The sequence below is a fragment of the Odocoileus virginianus genome, chromosome 15 (assembly GCF_023699985.2).
Source record: "Odocoileus virginianus isolate 20LAN1187 ecotype Illinois chromosome 15, Ovbor_1.2, whole genome shotgun sequence".
Taxonomy (NCBI): domain Eukaryota; kingdom Metazoa; phylum Chordata; class Mammalia; order Artiodactyla; family Cervidae; genus Odocoileus; species Odocoileus virginianus.
This window is the reverse complement of record NC_069688.1, coordinates 50,302,584-50,317,301: the sequence shown is the minus strand read 5'-3', so window position 1 is coordinate 50,317,301 and position 14,718 is coordinate 50,302,584. Positions and strand designations below refer to the sequence as shown.

The following is a 14,718-nucleotide window of genomic DNA, read 5'->3' as shown; positions in this document are numbered from 1 at the left end:
TTCTCCGTAGCCCAGACACCCACAAAGATTTACAGAGTTGGATTGGGAAGAGAAGGGGAAAGGAGGAAATAGAGGTGTTCTGAGGTAGAAAACAGAGAGTCAAAAGTGGGAGAGTATCACCACACTCCTGAATAGAAATGGGAACTGAATATTGGATTCTTAAATGTCCAAAATTTATATCACATACTACTGAAAAACAAAGATTAAAAATCTAGTGTAGAGGTTAGACTCTTTGAAATACAATATTTAAAAACAAACAAAAACACAAATTTAGAAATGTATATGAAGTTCGGTTTAAAAATAGGGTTTCTCTCTCTTTTTTTTTTGGCAAGGTTATAGTGAAATGAAAATGAAAATTAAGGAATAATGGAGGAGTATTAGAGGACTTGAAAAGGAAATAGGAGAGAAAAACAAGAAAAAAAAAAGAAAAAAAATTTTTCCCTAATTAAAAAAATCGTAAAAATATATGAAAATGAAAGTTGAGGAGTAATGGGGGAGTAATAGGGAATTTTAAAAGAAAATAAAAGAGAAAAATTGAAAAATATAAAAAAAGGAAAGAAAAAAAATTTTTTTTTAGATTAAAAAAATATATATATACATATATATCTAGGAATTTCTCTGGAGTTGTTGCGGTCAGCGTAGGTTCAGTTCAATTTCAGATAGCTCCTCTTTTCAGCTTGCACTTCTCGATATCTGTAGGCCCCTTCCGATGTAGTCGGTGTTACCTTCAGGGATTTTAATCTGTTTCACAGGTCCTTTCTGAAGCGGTTCCCTTTGTTTATGTGGCTTCTGTTTGCCATCTCTTTGGTGTCTAATTTCCGTCCTGATACAGGCGGGCGGAGGTGATCTCTTATTTAGGTTCTCTAGTTCAGTTCAGTCCTGCTACGGGGAGGGCGGGGCGCTGCAGACAGATACCGCTCTGTGTGGATAGCGCTCACCGTGTTCCGGCCACACTGGGTTAAACCCGCTTACGGGTGTCAGTGCTTTCCCCGTCTACACTGTTCAGGCTCCCGGCTGCTCTATATGGAGCGGGCCCTGCGTTGAGTGCGGTTCCAGTTTTCGGGTACTCCACAAAAGCGCAGATTCGGTTGCGCCTGCGTTTTGTGCCTTCCCTGGCCTGAGCGGTTCAGGCAGCCGGAGGCATGGGCGTACTCTCCCCGGGTGCAGTGCGCCTTTTCCCTCCGCGTCGATCGGCCCAGGCAGCCAGAGGCTTGGGCGCACTCTCCATGGATGTGGCGCGCCTTTTCCCTCCGTGGCGAGCGGCTCAGGCAGCCAGAGGCTTGGGCACAATCTCCCCGGATACGGCGCGCTTTTTCCCTCTGCAGCCCCAGCGCGTGCCGCCAGTCGGGTCTCAGGAAGTCTTTAGATAGGAACCGGGGGCCTGTTTGCAGTGTGGGAGGGGGTGGTTTCTCAGGGGCTGAGTTTGCCCTTTTCCCCTCCCCCCATCTCCTACCTCCAGAGGGGATGGGCTGGCTCTTCTCTAGAGTTTCTCAGTCCCTTTGTTTTGCGAACCACCGGCAGTGTGTTCGGGCTGGTTAATTTTGACCCTTGATATCCCACAGTTTAAAAAAGCTCCCTCCGATCGTACCCTAAGCAATGCCGCCCGCTCCTCTCTGTTCCACCCCCGCTTGTTGCTGGCGGGTACGGGCGTCTGGGGTACTTTTCTGCTGGGAGTTGCTTTTAGGCACGTAATCTGTGGGCCTTGTTCAATTTTTCCTCCCAGTTAGATTGCCGAAAACTTCCCCCGGTCCCGCCAATGCGAGGGTTTCCTGGTGATTGGAAACTTCCTCTATTAAGACTCCCTTCCCGGGATGGGTCTCCGCCCGTAGCTCTTTTGACTCCCTTTTTATCTTTTATATTTTGTCCTACCTCCCTTCGAAGACAATGGGCTGCTTTTCTGGGCGCCTGATGTCCTCTGCTAGCGATCAGAAGTTGTTTTGTGAAATTTGCTCAGTGTTCAAATGTTCTTTCGATGAATTTGTAGGGGAGAAAGTGGTCTCCCCGTCCTATTCCTCCGCCATCTTGGCTCCTCCCCTGTTTTACTTTTATGATCTTTATTTTAACCGTTTTAAGTGTACAGTTTAGTTGTGTTAAGTTCAGAGACGGTACCCTACTCACAATAATTTTTGACTTAAGGTTTTTCGACTTTATGATAGTGTGAAGCCATATGCATTCCACAGAAACTGTACTTTGAATCTGAATTTTGATCTTTTTCGAGACTAGCAATATGAGGTAATTCTGTGGTAATGCTGGGCAGGGGTAGTGAGCCACACCTTTCAGTCAGCCTTCTGACTGCCAGAGTAAAGGACCAATAGACTCAACAGCCATACAACTATTTTGGTTTTTACTCTCAGTACACTACTTAATAAGTTACATGAGATATTCAACAGTTTAGAGAGAATAGCCTTTGCGTTAGATAACTTTTTCTCAGTCAGTCAGTTAGTTCAGTCTCTTAGTCATGTCCGACGCTTTACGACCCCATGAATCTCAGCAGGCCAGGCCTCCCTATCCATCACCAACTCCCAGAGTTTACTGAAACTCATGTCCATTGAGTCCATCATGCCATCCAGCCATCTCACCCTCTGTCGTCTCCTTCTCCTCCTGCCCCCATCCTTCCCAGCATCAGGGTCTTTTCCAATGAGTCAACTCTTCGCATGAGGTGGCCAAAGTATTGGAGTTTCAGCTTCAGCATCAGTCCTTCCAATGAACACCCAGAACTGATCTCCTCTCCTAACTGTAGGCTAATACAAGTCTTTTGGGCACATTTAAGATAGGCTAGGCTAAGCTCTGAAGTTCAGTAGGTTAGGTGTATTAAATGCATTTTCAACTTAAGATATTTTCACTTTATGATGGGTTTATCAGAACATAACCCCGTCATGTGTTGAGGACGTGTATTCACAGTGTTGTGAAATGCACATTTTAATTATTTAACTGAATTTTACAAGTAGCTCTGTCATTTATTCCTGAATTCTTATTGAAATAATCTTTTTGTTTTTGTATTCACAACCTAAGGCCCAAAGTTGGTCTTAAGTTCATCCCCAAGTTATGAGGGCTTCCCAGGTAGCGCTAGTGGTAAAGAACCCACCTGCCAAGACAGGAGACGTAAGAAATGTGGGTTCGATTCTTGGGTCAGGAAGATCCTCTGGAGAAGGAAATGACAACCCACTCCTGTATCTTTGCCTGGAGAATGCCATGTACAGAGGAGCCTGGCAGGCTACAGTCCATTTGGTCACAAAGAGTCAGACATGACTGAAGTGACTTAGCACACACATTATGTAACAGTTCTGGCACATCAACACCAAGGTTTGGTGATACTGCACTGGGTTTGGTTTTGCTTTTTAATTATTTATCAAGAAGCACACATCCTCTTCCAATTTCAATGGACCTGACTTAAGTAGCTGGCTACAGGGGGAATATGTACTTGATGTTTGGAAATGTGTTGACAGCAGAACAGCTCTATTGCAGTGATATAGGGATGTAGGGCAGGCCAAGTCAAAATAAAAGCATATTTCACATGAAGACAATATCACAGAATTCTAAATAATCTTCTAGAGAATCTATATATCCTTCAAGACAAGGAAACCATTCAAAGTTATGACATCTGTCTATCCTATGTTTGGGAAACATTATGAACATTAATTTGGAATTCCTGATGAAATTGTCTGATGTCTGTGATGGAGATGAAAACTTTAAAAAACACAGTATCCTTCATAAATGATAGCTCTTTAAAAAATACTAGCCATTTTCATCTTACATGTTTCTGTACCTCTAATGTCTAAAGTACTGTAAGTACACAGTTAAGATAATAGAAGGACTTTTAATTTGACTCCTTAAATACTTCCAGGAACAATGAATGTGAAAAACTAATTGACCAATGTCTGCTGGCCAGAGGCGCTTTAGTTTTTAGCAAATGATTGGGAGTTGAACATGTAGAGACAGCCTCTGTATACTACTCTTTCGAGAAAATTGTACTGTAACTTGGATATGTCAATATTACAGTGAGGCAAATGGGAGAGAAGAAAAAATTAGAACTACAGTAAAGCTTATAATAATTTATACAGTGATATTACAGATAAAGTAAAATATAAGATCTTATAAGCAGGTATAAGATTTAACAGAGAATTGCCACTTATTCTGAGAAAGAGGTAAGAAGATAAAGTATATATCATTATATGTCAGTTTAGTTAATTGTTTCTCTGCAAATAAGTATTGATGCAGGATAAGTAGTGGTTTCCTTGCATTGCTTCAGAGAATGTAAGAGATTAGTAAATGTATAATTTTTTCAAGGCAAACTCCTTGGTTTTCATATACAAGAAATATGCTCCTTACAAGAAAATAGAACATGATATTACAATTGCCAAATTTTTTTATTAGTTTATTAGTTTAACATTTTACTCCAAGCTTGAAATTCCTTCATCTAAAAAAATCATTCTATCCAAGGCAGTATAACTAGTAGGATGGTTTTAAGGAGGGACATTTCTAATTTTTCTAATACTAGTTGCTCCTGAAGGTGCTGATATATTTTGGGTTCTAATTTTGTAATAATTTTTGATTGTCAGTAAAATGGGGCACACCAATATAGTAATTCATCTAAATCTGTTTAAGTCATCCTTAATATAATTAAGCTTGAATGTTGAGCAGATATGTTCCTAATTATAGTGTGGAATTAGTATTCATGTCATGTACAAGAAATATATTTTTGTGGATTTATGTATGTTAGAAGTTGCTCACTTTAATCATGTAATTTAGCATAAAATTCCATTCCTTTGGGATTAATTAGATATTTAGTTTCATAGGAAAATATTAAAGCGTGAGAATACACACTAATGCATAATGTGTAATTGATTTTATTGTCTCGGGTAAAATTTGATTCTCAAAAATTTTCCCCTTATGGAATAGAGAAAGGTTTAAAATAAAGTTTATCTAATGAAGTATGTTTAACATAAAATAAATTTAAAATATTAATCAGAAGGTAATCAGAACTTAATGAAATAAAGATTTATTAAATTGCTCTTTTGCCTTTTTTACTTTGTAAGAGAATTTATTTGTAAACCTAAAATTTGTGGGAAAAACTATTAGCAGTCTGTAGATTTAAAAATTCTACTTAATAGTCACATTAACTTATACGTTGTTTCTGTGCTACCTTGGGTAATAAATTATTCTGTGCTATTCTAGGCAGTAATTTATAATGAGACAATTTGTAAGCTTACTTTCCTAAAGGATTCCAATAGTTGCCAGATGATCATATGATATTTTAGCCATCGTCCAGATGGCTCTAAATATAGACTTGTTTTTTAACATTTGATTTTTATGTTTCACGAACATCCCTTGATCACTTGCTGATGATCTTTTATGGACATGTCTGATAATTGCACTACTCACTTCACACGACTGCATTCCTGAATTTCTGGCATTGCTAGTATTCATATGAGGAGTCTTCCAGTAAATCATAGGCTCTGTTGAAAAATGTAATTTATACTTTTTTTAGTATGTCCTACTGTGTCCAGAAGAATTCTTCTAATGTTTGCTGATTCATTTAGAGAATGTGTTAAGTTTGTTAAGCAAACTAGGTTTATTTATTTTTATATATAAATATACTATGGTTTGTATAGCACGCTCATAATGTCTTTTCTTCTTGAAACCTCAATTCTCAAGAATTAGACCAGTCATTATTTCATATTTAATTAAAAAAAATACATGTTTCCTTACCTCCTTGGCTTTTTTTTGTTTTTTAATTTTTCTGAGACAGTAAGAGGAAATTTATATATGGTTTCTTTTAATATGTCCCAAGTTTATCTCTCATTTTTACTTTGAAAGTAAAATATAGACTTCACTGAATTTTGTCAGAGGAGATAGCTTTTTAAAAATTTCTTTTTAATTGGAGGATAATTCCTTTACAATGTTATATTAGTTTCTGCTATACTATGAGGTGAATCAGCCATAAATATACATATATCCCCCCTACCGTTGACCTTCCCTTCTGCCCTCCACGCCTGTCTCACCCCTCTAGGTTGTCACAGAGGACCTGGTTGAGCTTCCTGTGTTATATAGTAACTTCCCACTAGATACCTATTTTATACATTGAATTGTATATATTTCAGTGCTGCTTTCCAGAGAAGATAGAAGGTAAATTATTTAAATATTGAGAAGTTACTTTTACATTCTACATCATACTGGAGTTAGTTTACTCACTAACTCACTAATTATTGTCCTCGCTACCTTACTCCTTTGCCTTTTAAATATCCCAACCCAAGTGTGGAACAAAGTTGAGAAGTGTTCTGTTATATATAGTTTTGAAAATACAGTTCTACCTTGAAGAATTTATTAATTTTGAAACTGATTCGTTATAAACAGTTTTTAAGCAGATTCATTAATTCAGATTATAACACAATTTAAAATTTATCAGTTAATTTTGAAGTTCTTTGAGAATATATGGTGATATTAAGTACATGGAAAGGTTTTAAATGTATGGTCTTCTTTGGAAATGAGTTATTCTAATATTTTATACAAACTGGCAAGAATTCAGCAAAAATTCAACCAAATTGTTTTGTATGCAGTCTTTTTTCCCTTATTTTGCAGTCAGAACAAGATTATAGTTTCCAGATGAAATTCTGAATGTCACATAGTGATGACATATATTTTCCTGGTTGGCTCGGCATGAGATGCAATTTTGCATGCCATGTCACGCTGACTTGCAGAATCCAAAAGCCATTATTTCCCAAGGGGCTTTCAGGAGTGATAGTATCAAACGTAGTTTATATTTTAATGAAAAGTCTCAGGCAACATTGCAGTTCTTACGGCAAGTTTCTTAAAGGTTTATATATTATCCAAACTCCAGAAATTTTAAAATAACATTATTATGTAAATGTCATTTTTTCTTCAGGTTATTTAATGTTATATTGCCAAATAGTGAGTGAGTGAATGTCGTTTAGTCATGTCCAACTCTTTGCGACCCCATGGACTATAGAGTCCATGGAATTCTCCAGGCCAGAATACTGGAGTTGGTAGCCTTTCCCTTCTGCAGGTAGTCTTCCCAACCCAGGGATCGAACCCAGGTCTTCCACATTGCAGGTGGATTCTTTGCCAGCTGAGCCACCAGGGAAGCCGATGAATACTGGAGTGGGTAGCCTGTCCCTTCTCTAGCATGTCTTCCCAACCCAGAAATTGAACTGGGGTCTTCTTCATTGTATGCAGGTTCTTTACCAGCTGAACCACCAAGGAACCCCAATGCCAAATAGAGTTGCCAAAAACCATGATCAGTGTGAAATATAGATCAAGAATTAGGAAGGTATAGTAGGAAAACCAGTAAATTAGTTACACAAACAAACAGTTTTAACCCAGTTCCCATCCCATGTTAAGCTAATCTCAGATAGCCATAACTTATTCATTTATATGGTAATAAGTGTACGCAACTATCTCACAGTTTTAAGTCTTGTTAAAAGACTAAAAGTAAGATACGTGAAAGTTCTGTATATATGTATGGTAAAATGCAATTCAGATAAAACATACGATCACTTCTTTTATGTTTGCATTTTAAGAGGAAAGCTATAGACTTCAAGCAAAGTGAAGCTTATTTTATTTATTAGGTTTTGACACTGCAGTGTAATTTTATTTCTTCTTGTTTATTTGATTGTAATCATTCTAAAGCTGACTTAAAACCCAGTGTTTCCATTTTTATATAGTAACATTTCATACTGATGATCTTTCTGTTTTACATTTGTTTTAACTAACTTGCTTTATTGCTTCTTTTCTTCTATTTTCTTCTTCTTCTTCTTCTTCTTTTAAGGTGTTTCATGTTCAGTTCCCTGGACAGCTCTGTTTGGGTATCTTACAGGTGCTTAAAGTCAAACTTATATCAAATCTGTATAACTCTGTACCTCCCCTTACCACCATTGACCATGTTGCTCAAGGCTGAAACCCAGGACTCATCTTTAGTATCTCCTTGCCTGTCTGTCCTGCCTCCAAGTTATTCTTTAGTCTTTTGTTTCAGTCTGTTTGTATGTTGCTTTCCTAGTCAGAACTGTATAATTCTTATGTAGAATAATGTAAGGATATCCTGATTAGTCTCCCTAGGGTCATTTCCAGATTATTTTATCATTTGTTGTCTAGATGACAGCAAGAGTCATCTTATTAAAAATCTAAATTGGATCATTTTATTCCCTACTTGAAATGCTTTTGTGACTTCCTGTTGCACTTAAGGTAGAATCCAAACTCCTTACCGAGGCTGACAGAGTTTGACCTGATCCTCTCTCTGTAGGCTTATTTCATTTCATCTTTTGTCGTTTTGTGTTACATTGATCATCTTTCACTTCTTCAAACACTGCACGCTTTTTCTTGCCTGGGATCTTTTGCATATTCTGTTTCTATTGCTTCCATTGCTATTTTCATAACTATTAAGTTTTTATTTAAATGTTATCCTTTCAATAAAGAAACTTTTCCCTTTCAGTCTTTCTAATATAGGTCTGTGCCATTCTTCCAGGCTTCCCTACCTTAGTACCTCTTTTCTATTCCTCATAATGCTTATCATGCTGTATCTGACTTACTCACATTTGTATTCCCAGAATCTAACAGCTACTTCTGGCATTGAGCAAATTGAGTAAATAATTACTTCATGAATGAATAAATCCTATTTCTTTAGTTATTTTATTTAGGGACTTAATAATCACATTCCTTAGCCTGCCTTTCTTCCATCCTCTATTGACTTAAATTGATATCCTGCACCTTTTCAGATTTGTTCCCAGGGATATTTATCAGATATTTGGGAGAGGTAACAGGTTGTATTTTTCTTACCTTTTGCAAGACGTATATTTCTTTCCAGTGACATCAGAGTCATTATGAGGCTTATGAGTGAGTTAACAACTTCTTTTCTGTAGCTATGCATTTGTGGTGCAAGCTCATTCACTAAGTTGTGTCTGACTCTTGACCCCATGCACTGTAGCCCACTAGGCTCCTGTCCATGGAATTCTCCAAGTGAGAATACTGGAGTGGGTTGTCATTTCCTTCTCCACATAATGATAAAATTTTCTAAAATAGGTCTGTGCTACCTATCCATTTAGTAAGTTTGTTATTCATTCATTTCTGTCTTTCCAGTGTAAGCTCCTCAAAGACATAATCTCCATCTTATGCTTCTTTGTTTCTGAAGGTCCTAGCAAGACTAGGCACTCAGTAATGCTTATTGAATTGAACTAAGCAATTTTCCATATCTCATAAGTCTTGGAAGGGGATCGCATTTTCCTTTATCGCATTTTCAAGTGTTTTCTAGGCCACACCAATGGAATGGAAGAATAGCAATATAAGAAGATACACACATCTGCTTTTTTTTCTGTTGTGTTGTGATTCCCTAAATCCTTGTTAGATCTCCTTCAGATTAAGGAATTGGGGGATTGAGAGACAGGTGGTGTGATTCCTCTTCTGCTGTGTTCTTCAGTAGCATTTTTTCCAGTAGTCTTGCCTTCAAGAAATAGCAAGGAGTACAATCTGACTGAAGCAGAAAGTCCTGGGAAGAGGGATGGAAGGGGAAGTCAAAAGGATAGTGGGGATCCTGATCCTGTAGGAATTTATGAGCCATTTTAAGGACTTTGACTAGTAAAATTAAGAGTAAATACATGACTGAACAACTTGATTTCCCAATAACATAAAGGAGGAACTAAAGATTGACACAGTTTTTTTCTTGGTGATTTTTTAAAACTTTAAATAAAAATAAAACTATAAGTCATAAATATGTACCTTACACAAAGGTGCGTTTTAAACACAATGTCAATACACTATTAGGGAAAGATTTATTTAAAGAAGATACACATATGATTTTTTCCTCTTTTTAAAATATTAATGATTGATTTCAGCTAATGCTTACTGAGCAAGGCACTCTTATTATTTCATGGTGCTACATGAAATAAATATAGGAAACGTGGATTGTCCTTTCAGTGGAATGAATACTGTCTTGGTTGTAGCACTACCAAAACTGAATTGCAGTTTACTGAATAAAGTACATAATTATATAAATTGGTGGTTTGAAGTCTTATGTTTAAGGGAAACATTGCTATAGAAATTTTTTTTCTTAATTTCCCATTAGAAGTCATCCTTCTTTATCGAACAAATACCAAAGTTGGCCAACTTTTGTTACAGCACCTCTCTGAGACTCTTATGCAACAGATAATAGAAGCTTGGAACAGAAACAGCTTAATTCTGAGAAACACTTACTCTGAGAACTGAATTCTACCACCACTGAACAAATGTTTTTTGATTCCTTGGTATCATTAAGTAATCTTGTTATGATGAGAATCTTGAACTTCAGGAACATAAACCATTTGGTATCAAATGTCATTATTTGGTGCCATTGTTCTAGACATACTGTAGAATACTCAGAGTTACCATTTAACCATTGACACCATTACTTAAATCCTCAAAATAAGAAGAGAGGTTTTTGACATATTGACTTTAAGTAATTGTTACCAGGTTCTAGGTCAGCCACGAGAAGGTTAAAAAATGTTTTGATGTAAATCATTGACTGACATATAGAGGCAAAAAATATAGACATTTACTTCTGTGGCTTGGAGTTTCAAGCTTTATGCTTTTTCAGCCAGTTTTATCTAGCTGGTGTTAGATTAATAAATACATACATAAAGATCATTTCTCATTGAAAGAGTAAGATTAGTGGGGAGAGGGGCAGCAGAGTCTAGAATGTATCTTTGAAGTCCCACTAGTAACCACTGCATTTATTGCTGTACAGTATTACTGTGCTCTTCTGCTTCCTTTGGAGAAACAAATACTCAAACATTCGAATTATGCCATGAAGAATTAAATCTATTATACAGAATTATGTCAGAATTCTATGAGATTATAGAGGAAGGGCGAAATCTAATTTGAGGAATTCAGTGACCATTTCTCAGGAAATGATGTTTAAGGTAGAACTAAAACAGTAGGTTTGTTGTGATTAAAAAAGGAAAGTCACTTTGTTTCAGATCTGGTAATCTTCAAGTTTTGTCTGTATGTTCTGTGTCTTGTCTTATATCAGTTAATTTTTAATCATTATTCTCTGTATTTACAGCAACTTGATGAACTTTTTATTACACATTGCAACATTTAACATGAATAGTATTCTTGACTTTAGATGTACTTATCATTAACTTCTGACGTTAGATTAGTCCCCAACATGTAGTTGATGTTACAGACATTTTGGTTAAATAAAGTATGGTTCAAAATTGGCAGTTTTTTAGAGTATACCTGTGCTACCTGTAAAATGTACATAATTACAAAAAAATTATCTTTTGTAAAGACAAGCTTGTCTTCCTATTCTCTTGTCTTTTAGATAATATGAATATGATGGATTGAAAATTAGTGTATCTAAAATAGGCGCTTTTACACTTATAATAGCCAGATCATTCTACTTAATGAGATTTTTAAACTGATTATGTTTTTCATAGCTCTTTGGAAAACACTTTTAAGCCACATAGAGATTTCAGCACCTCATATAACTTCTTAAATCACAATATCAGCAAATACAGCTTTTGGTGTGTAGTGACTTTAAATATCACTTAACAGTCAGGTAATGGTGTCCAATCTGCTTGATAATATTAAAATTTATTAGATGGTTTTATTTTCAAATTGTAATAACATTATTTATACAATATTAATATTCTCTATCAGTAGATTTTAAAAATTTGACCATAAGCAGTTTTTGTGGAAACCTGTGGTATCCATGATTTCAAGGAGTTTTAAAATTTGGCCTGCATTTTAAAAATTTATTTATATTTTTAGAATTTATTTTCTTAGAGCCATTTTAGGCTCACATTTAAATTGAGGGGAAGGTTCAGAGATTTCTCATGTATCCACTGCCCCACACATGTGTAGTCTCCCTCATTATCAAAAACCCCACCAAAGTGGTATGTTGTTACACTTGATGAATTTATATTTATCCATCATTATCATCCAAAGTCCATATTTCTCAATAGGGATCATTCATCGTGTAATATGTTCTTTTGTTTGAACAAATGTATAACAACATATACCCTCCAATACAGTGATATACAGAGTAGTTTCAATGTCCCCCAAATTCTCTTTGCTCTGCCTGTTGATCTTCTCTCCTTAACTTCTGTGCTAATCTTTTTATTATCTCCATATTTATGCATTTTCCAGATTCTCAGATAGTTGGAAGCATTCAGTACGTAGTCTTTTCGGATGGGCTTCTGTCACTTAGAAATATGTACTTAAATTTATTCCATGTGTTTTTATGGCTCATTTCTATTAATGAATAATAATCCATTTTCTAAATGTACCACAGTTTATCTAGCAGCTCGCCTTCTAAAGGACATCTTGGTTGCTTTCAGGTTTTGATAGTTATGAATAAAGCTTCTGTAAACATCTCTGTGCGTGCTTGGATGTGGTTGGTCTACATTTAAGTTAGTTATTTAAATTGGCAGAGTTCTACAGTAAGTTTATGTCTCTGTATTCTTCTCATACCTGCTAAGATATAAAAGAATAACTGTAAGGTCCGAGGTGAGTGGAAAGTAAATTAAGATGTGTTTTATTTTAAAATAGGGCTTCTCTGGTAACTCAGGTGCTAAAGAATCCACCTGCAATGTGGGAAGACCCCGGTTTAATCCCTGACTTGGGAAGATCCCCTGGGGAAGGGTTAGGTTACCCACTCCAGCATTCTTGGGCTTCCTTTGTGGCTCAGATGGTAAAAAATCCACCTGCAATGTGGGAGACCTTGGTTCTGACCCTGGGTTGGGAAGATCCCCTGGAGGAGGGCATGGCAACCCACTCCAGTATTCTTCCCTGGAGAATCCCATGAACAGAGGAGCCTGGCAGGCTACAGTCCATGGGGTCACAAAGAGTCAGACATGACTTACTGCTGTAAAACATTAATTCTGAAATTACAGTAAAAAGTTAAAAACCTCCTCCCCTCTCACCCCTCATCAATTCCATTTTATTGTCTTCAATAAAGACAAGGGTTTATATTTTACCTCTCTATAACTGTGTTAATGAGATAAACACATGCTCAACCTCACATACTGTTTTAAAAACATGTGGAATGTACTACGGAAATACATATACTTTCAGCTCACAGTGTATCAAAAATATGATTTCTGTCATATGTTCAACTGTTCCTCATTTTTAAATGATTGAATTATAATCCTTATCACAAGTATTCCAAAGTTAATTTAACCATATCTTTTTTGATGAATAGATAAATTGCTTAGCATTTGCTTCCTCTCCTTTCTCCTCCTTGCCTCTCTCCCTTTTTTTCACTATTTCAAATAATACTGCTGATACGAAACATTTTTCAAATTATTGGTATGAATCTCACAAATCATATGTTTTAGTATTTCTGTAGTATAGGTTTTTAGAAATGGAATTACTTTGTAGAAAAACTTGCATTTTTAAATATCCTGTCTTGTAATTTCACTCTACAAGCTATCCTTATAGTCCCAGTATATGAAACATTCTAACAAAGGGCTTCTGCAATGTCAGATGTTTTCAAAAATACAAATTAACTGTTTAAAATGTTTGCCAACATGACAGTTGAATATTTGATTGTTGCCTTAATTTTTATTTTATTATTGGGAAAGTTGAGCATATCTTAGTAAGCTTTTTGGCCAAATTATATTTTATATGAATTATTTGTTCATATTTTTCCCATTTTTTGTTGTTTATCCATATGACACTTTGATATCTTCATTTGAACCTGCAATAGAAATTTTACCCTGATAGGTCTAAAACTATATTTCCTTTTCCTTTTCCCTCTCGTGCCATTCTTCCAGTTGATCAAATATAAAACCTGGAGTTACCCTTGCTTTACTTTTCTCTCTTATTGTAATTTTAATCCATCAGTAAATTGTGTTGGCTATATCTTTAAAATAATACAGAAATTCACCATTCTTGTTAGCTCTATTGCTACTACCACCTGTCACAGCTTGTCTTTTTGTTTTAATATTTATGTAGACCGTTTTCTACACAGTAGCCAGAGAAATTCTCTCAAAATATGTCCATTAATTTCAAGATTGTATTTAGAGTCATATCCTGTCTCCCTCAAAATAAAATCCAACCTCCTTACCATGGCCTGTGTAAGCCCTGTGTGATTTGGTCCCTATTGGTACCTCTGACCTCGTCTCTTGCTTCTGTCATTCTTACTCTGTTCCAACCATCCTTGCTTTTATATGGTTTCTTGAAAATCCTAAGTACACTCCCATCTTGATGTTTTGCAGTGTTGTTCCCATCTGCCTAGAATGCTCCAGTTGGATCTCTCTCCAACTGTTTTTTTTTTTAACAAACATTTTTTGAATGTTTCTAATATGTATAATGTGGTAGACTGTGGTGTTATTAGTATGAGTATAAAAGGTTTATGTTCCATGCCCTTAAGGTACTTTAAATCTGCTATAAGTGCAAATATGTGAACCAAATAGAGGGAAAGGGAAAGTATGAGTAGGTAATAGCACTTGTCATTCTCATAGTGATGATGTGGTAGCACTTACTTTGCAGACTGTCCAATGATTATCAAATTTAGCTTAGTAAAAGTCTTGAAAACCAAGATCTGAGTCATTTATTTTATGGTATTTAAAATAACACCCTATCAATTATGTTATGCAGTAACATAAAAATGTAATGTATATATAGACATGTCCACATATATTGTTATAAATTATTATTTGACTTCTGAAATTTTCATTATAAAAATTATTGAAGTTCTCTAAGTTCTTTGTTTTAGATGAAGAAAAT

General features: G+C 35.8%; 1 protein-coding gene across 11 annotated transcripts in view; it reads left to right on the top strand.

The window, feature by feature from the left end:
• Positions 1-14,718, top strand: part of VPS13B (vacuolar protein sorting 13 homolog B) — a 780,541-nt gene that overhangs the window by 326,257 nt on the left and 439,566 nt on the right. The window lies entirely within an intron of this gene.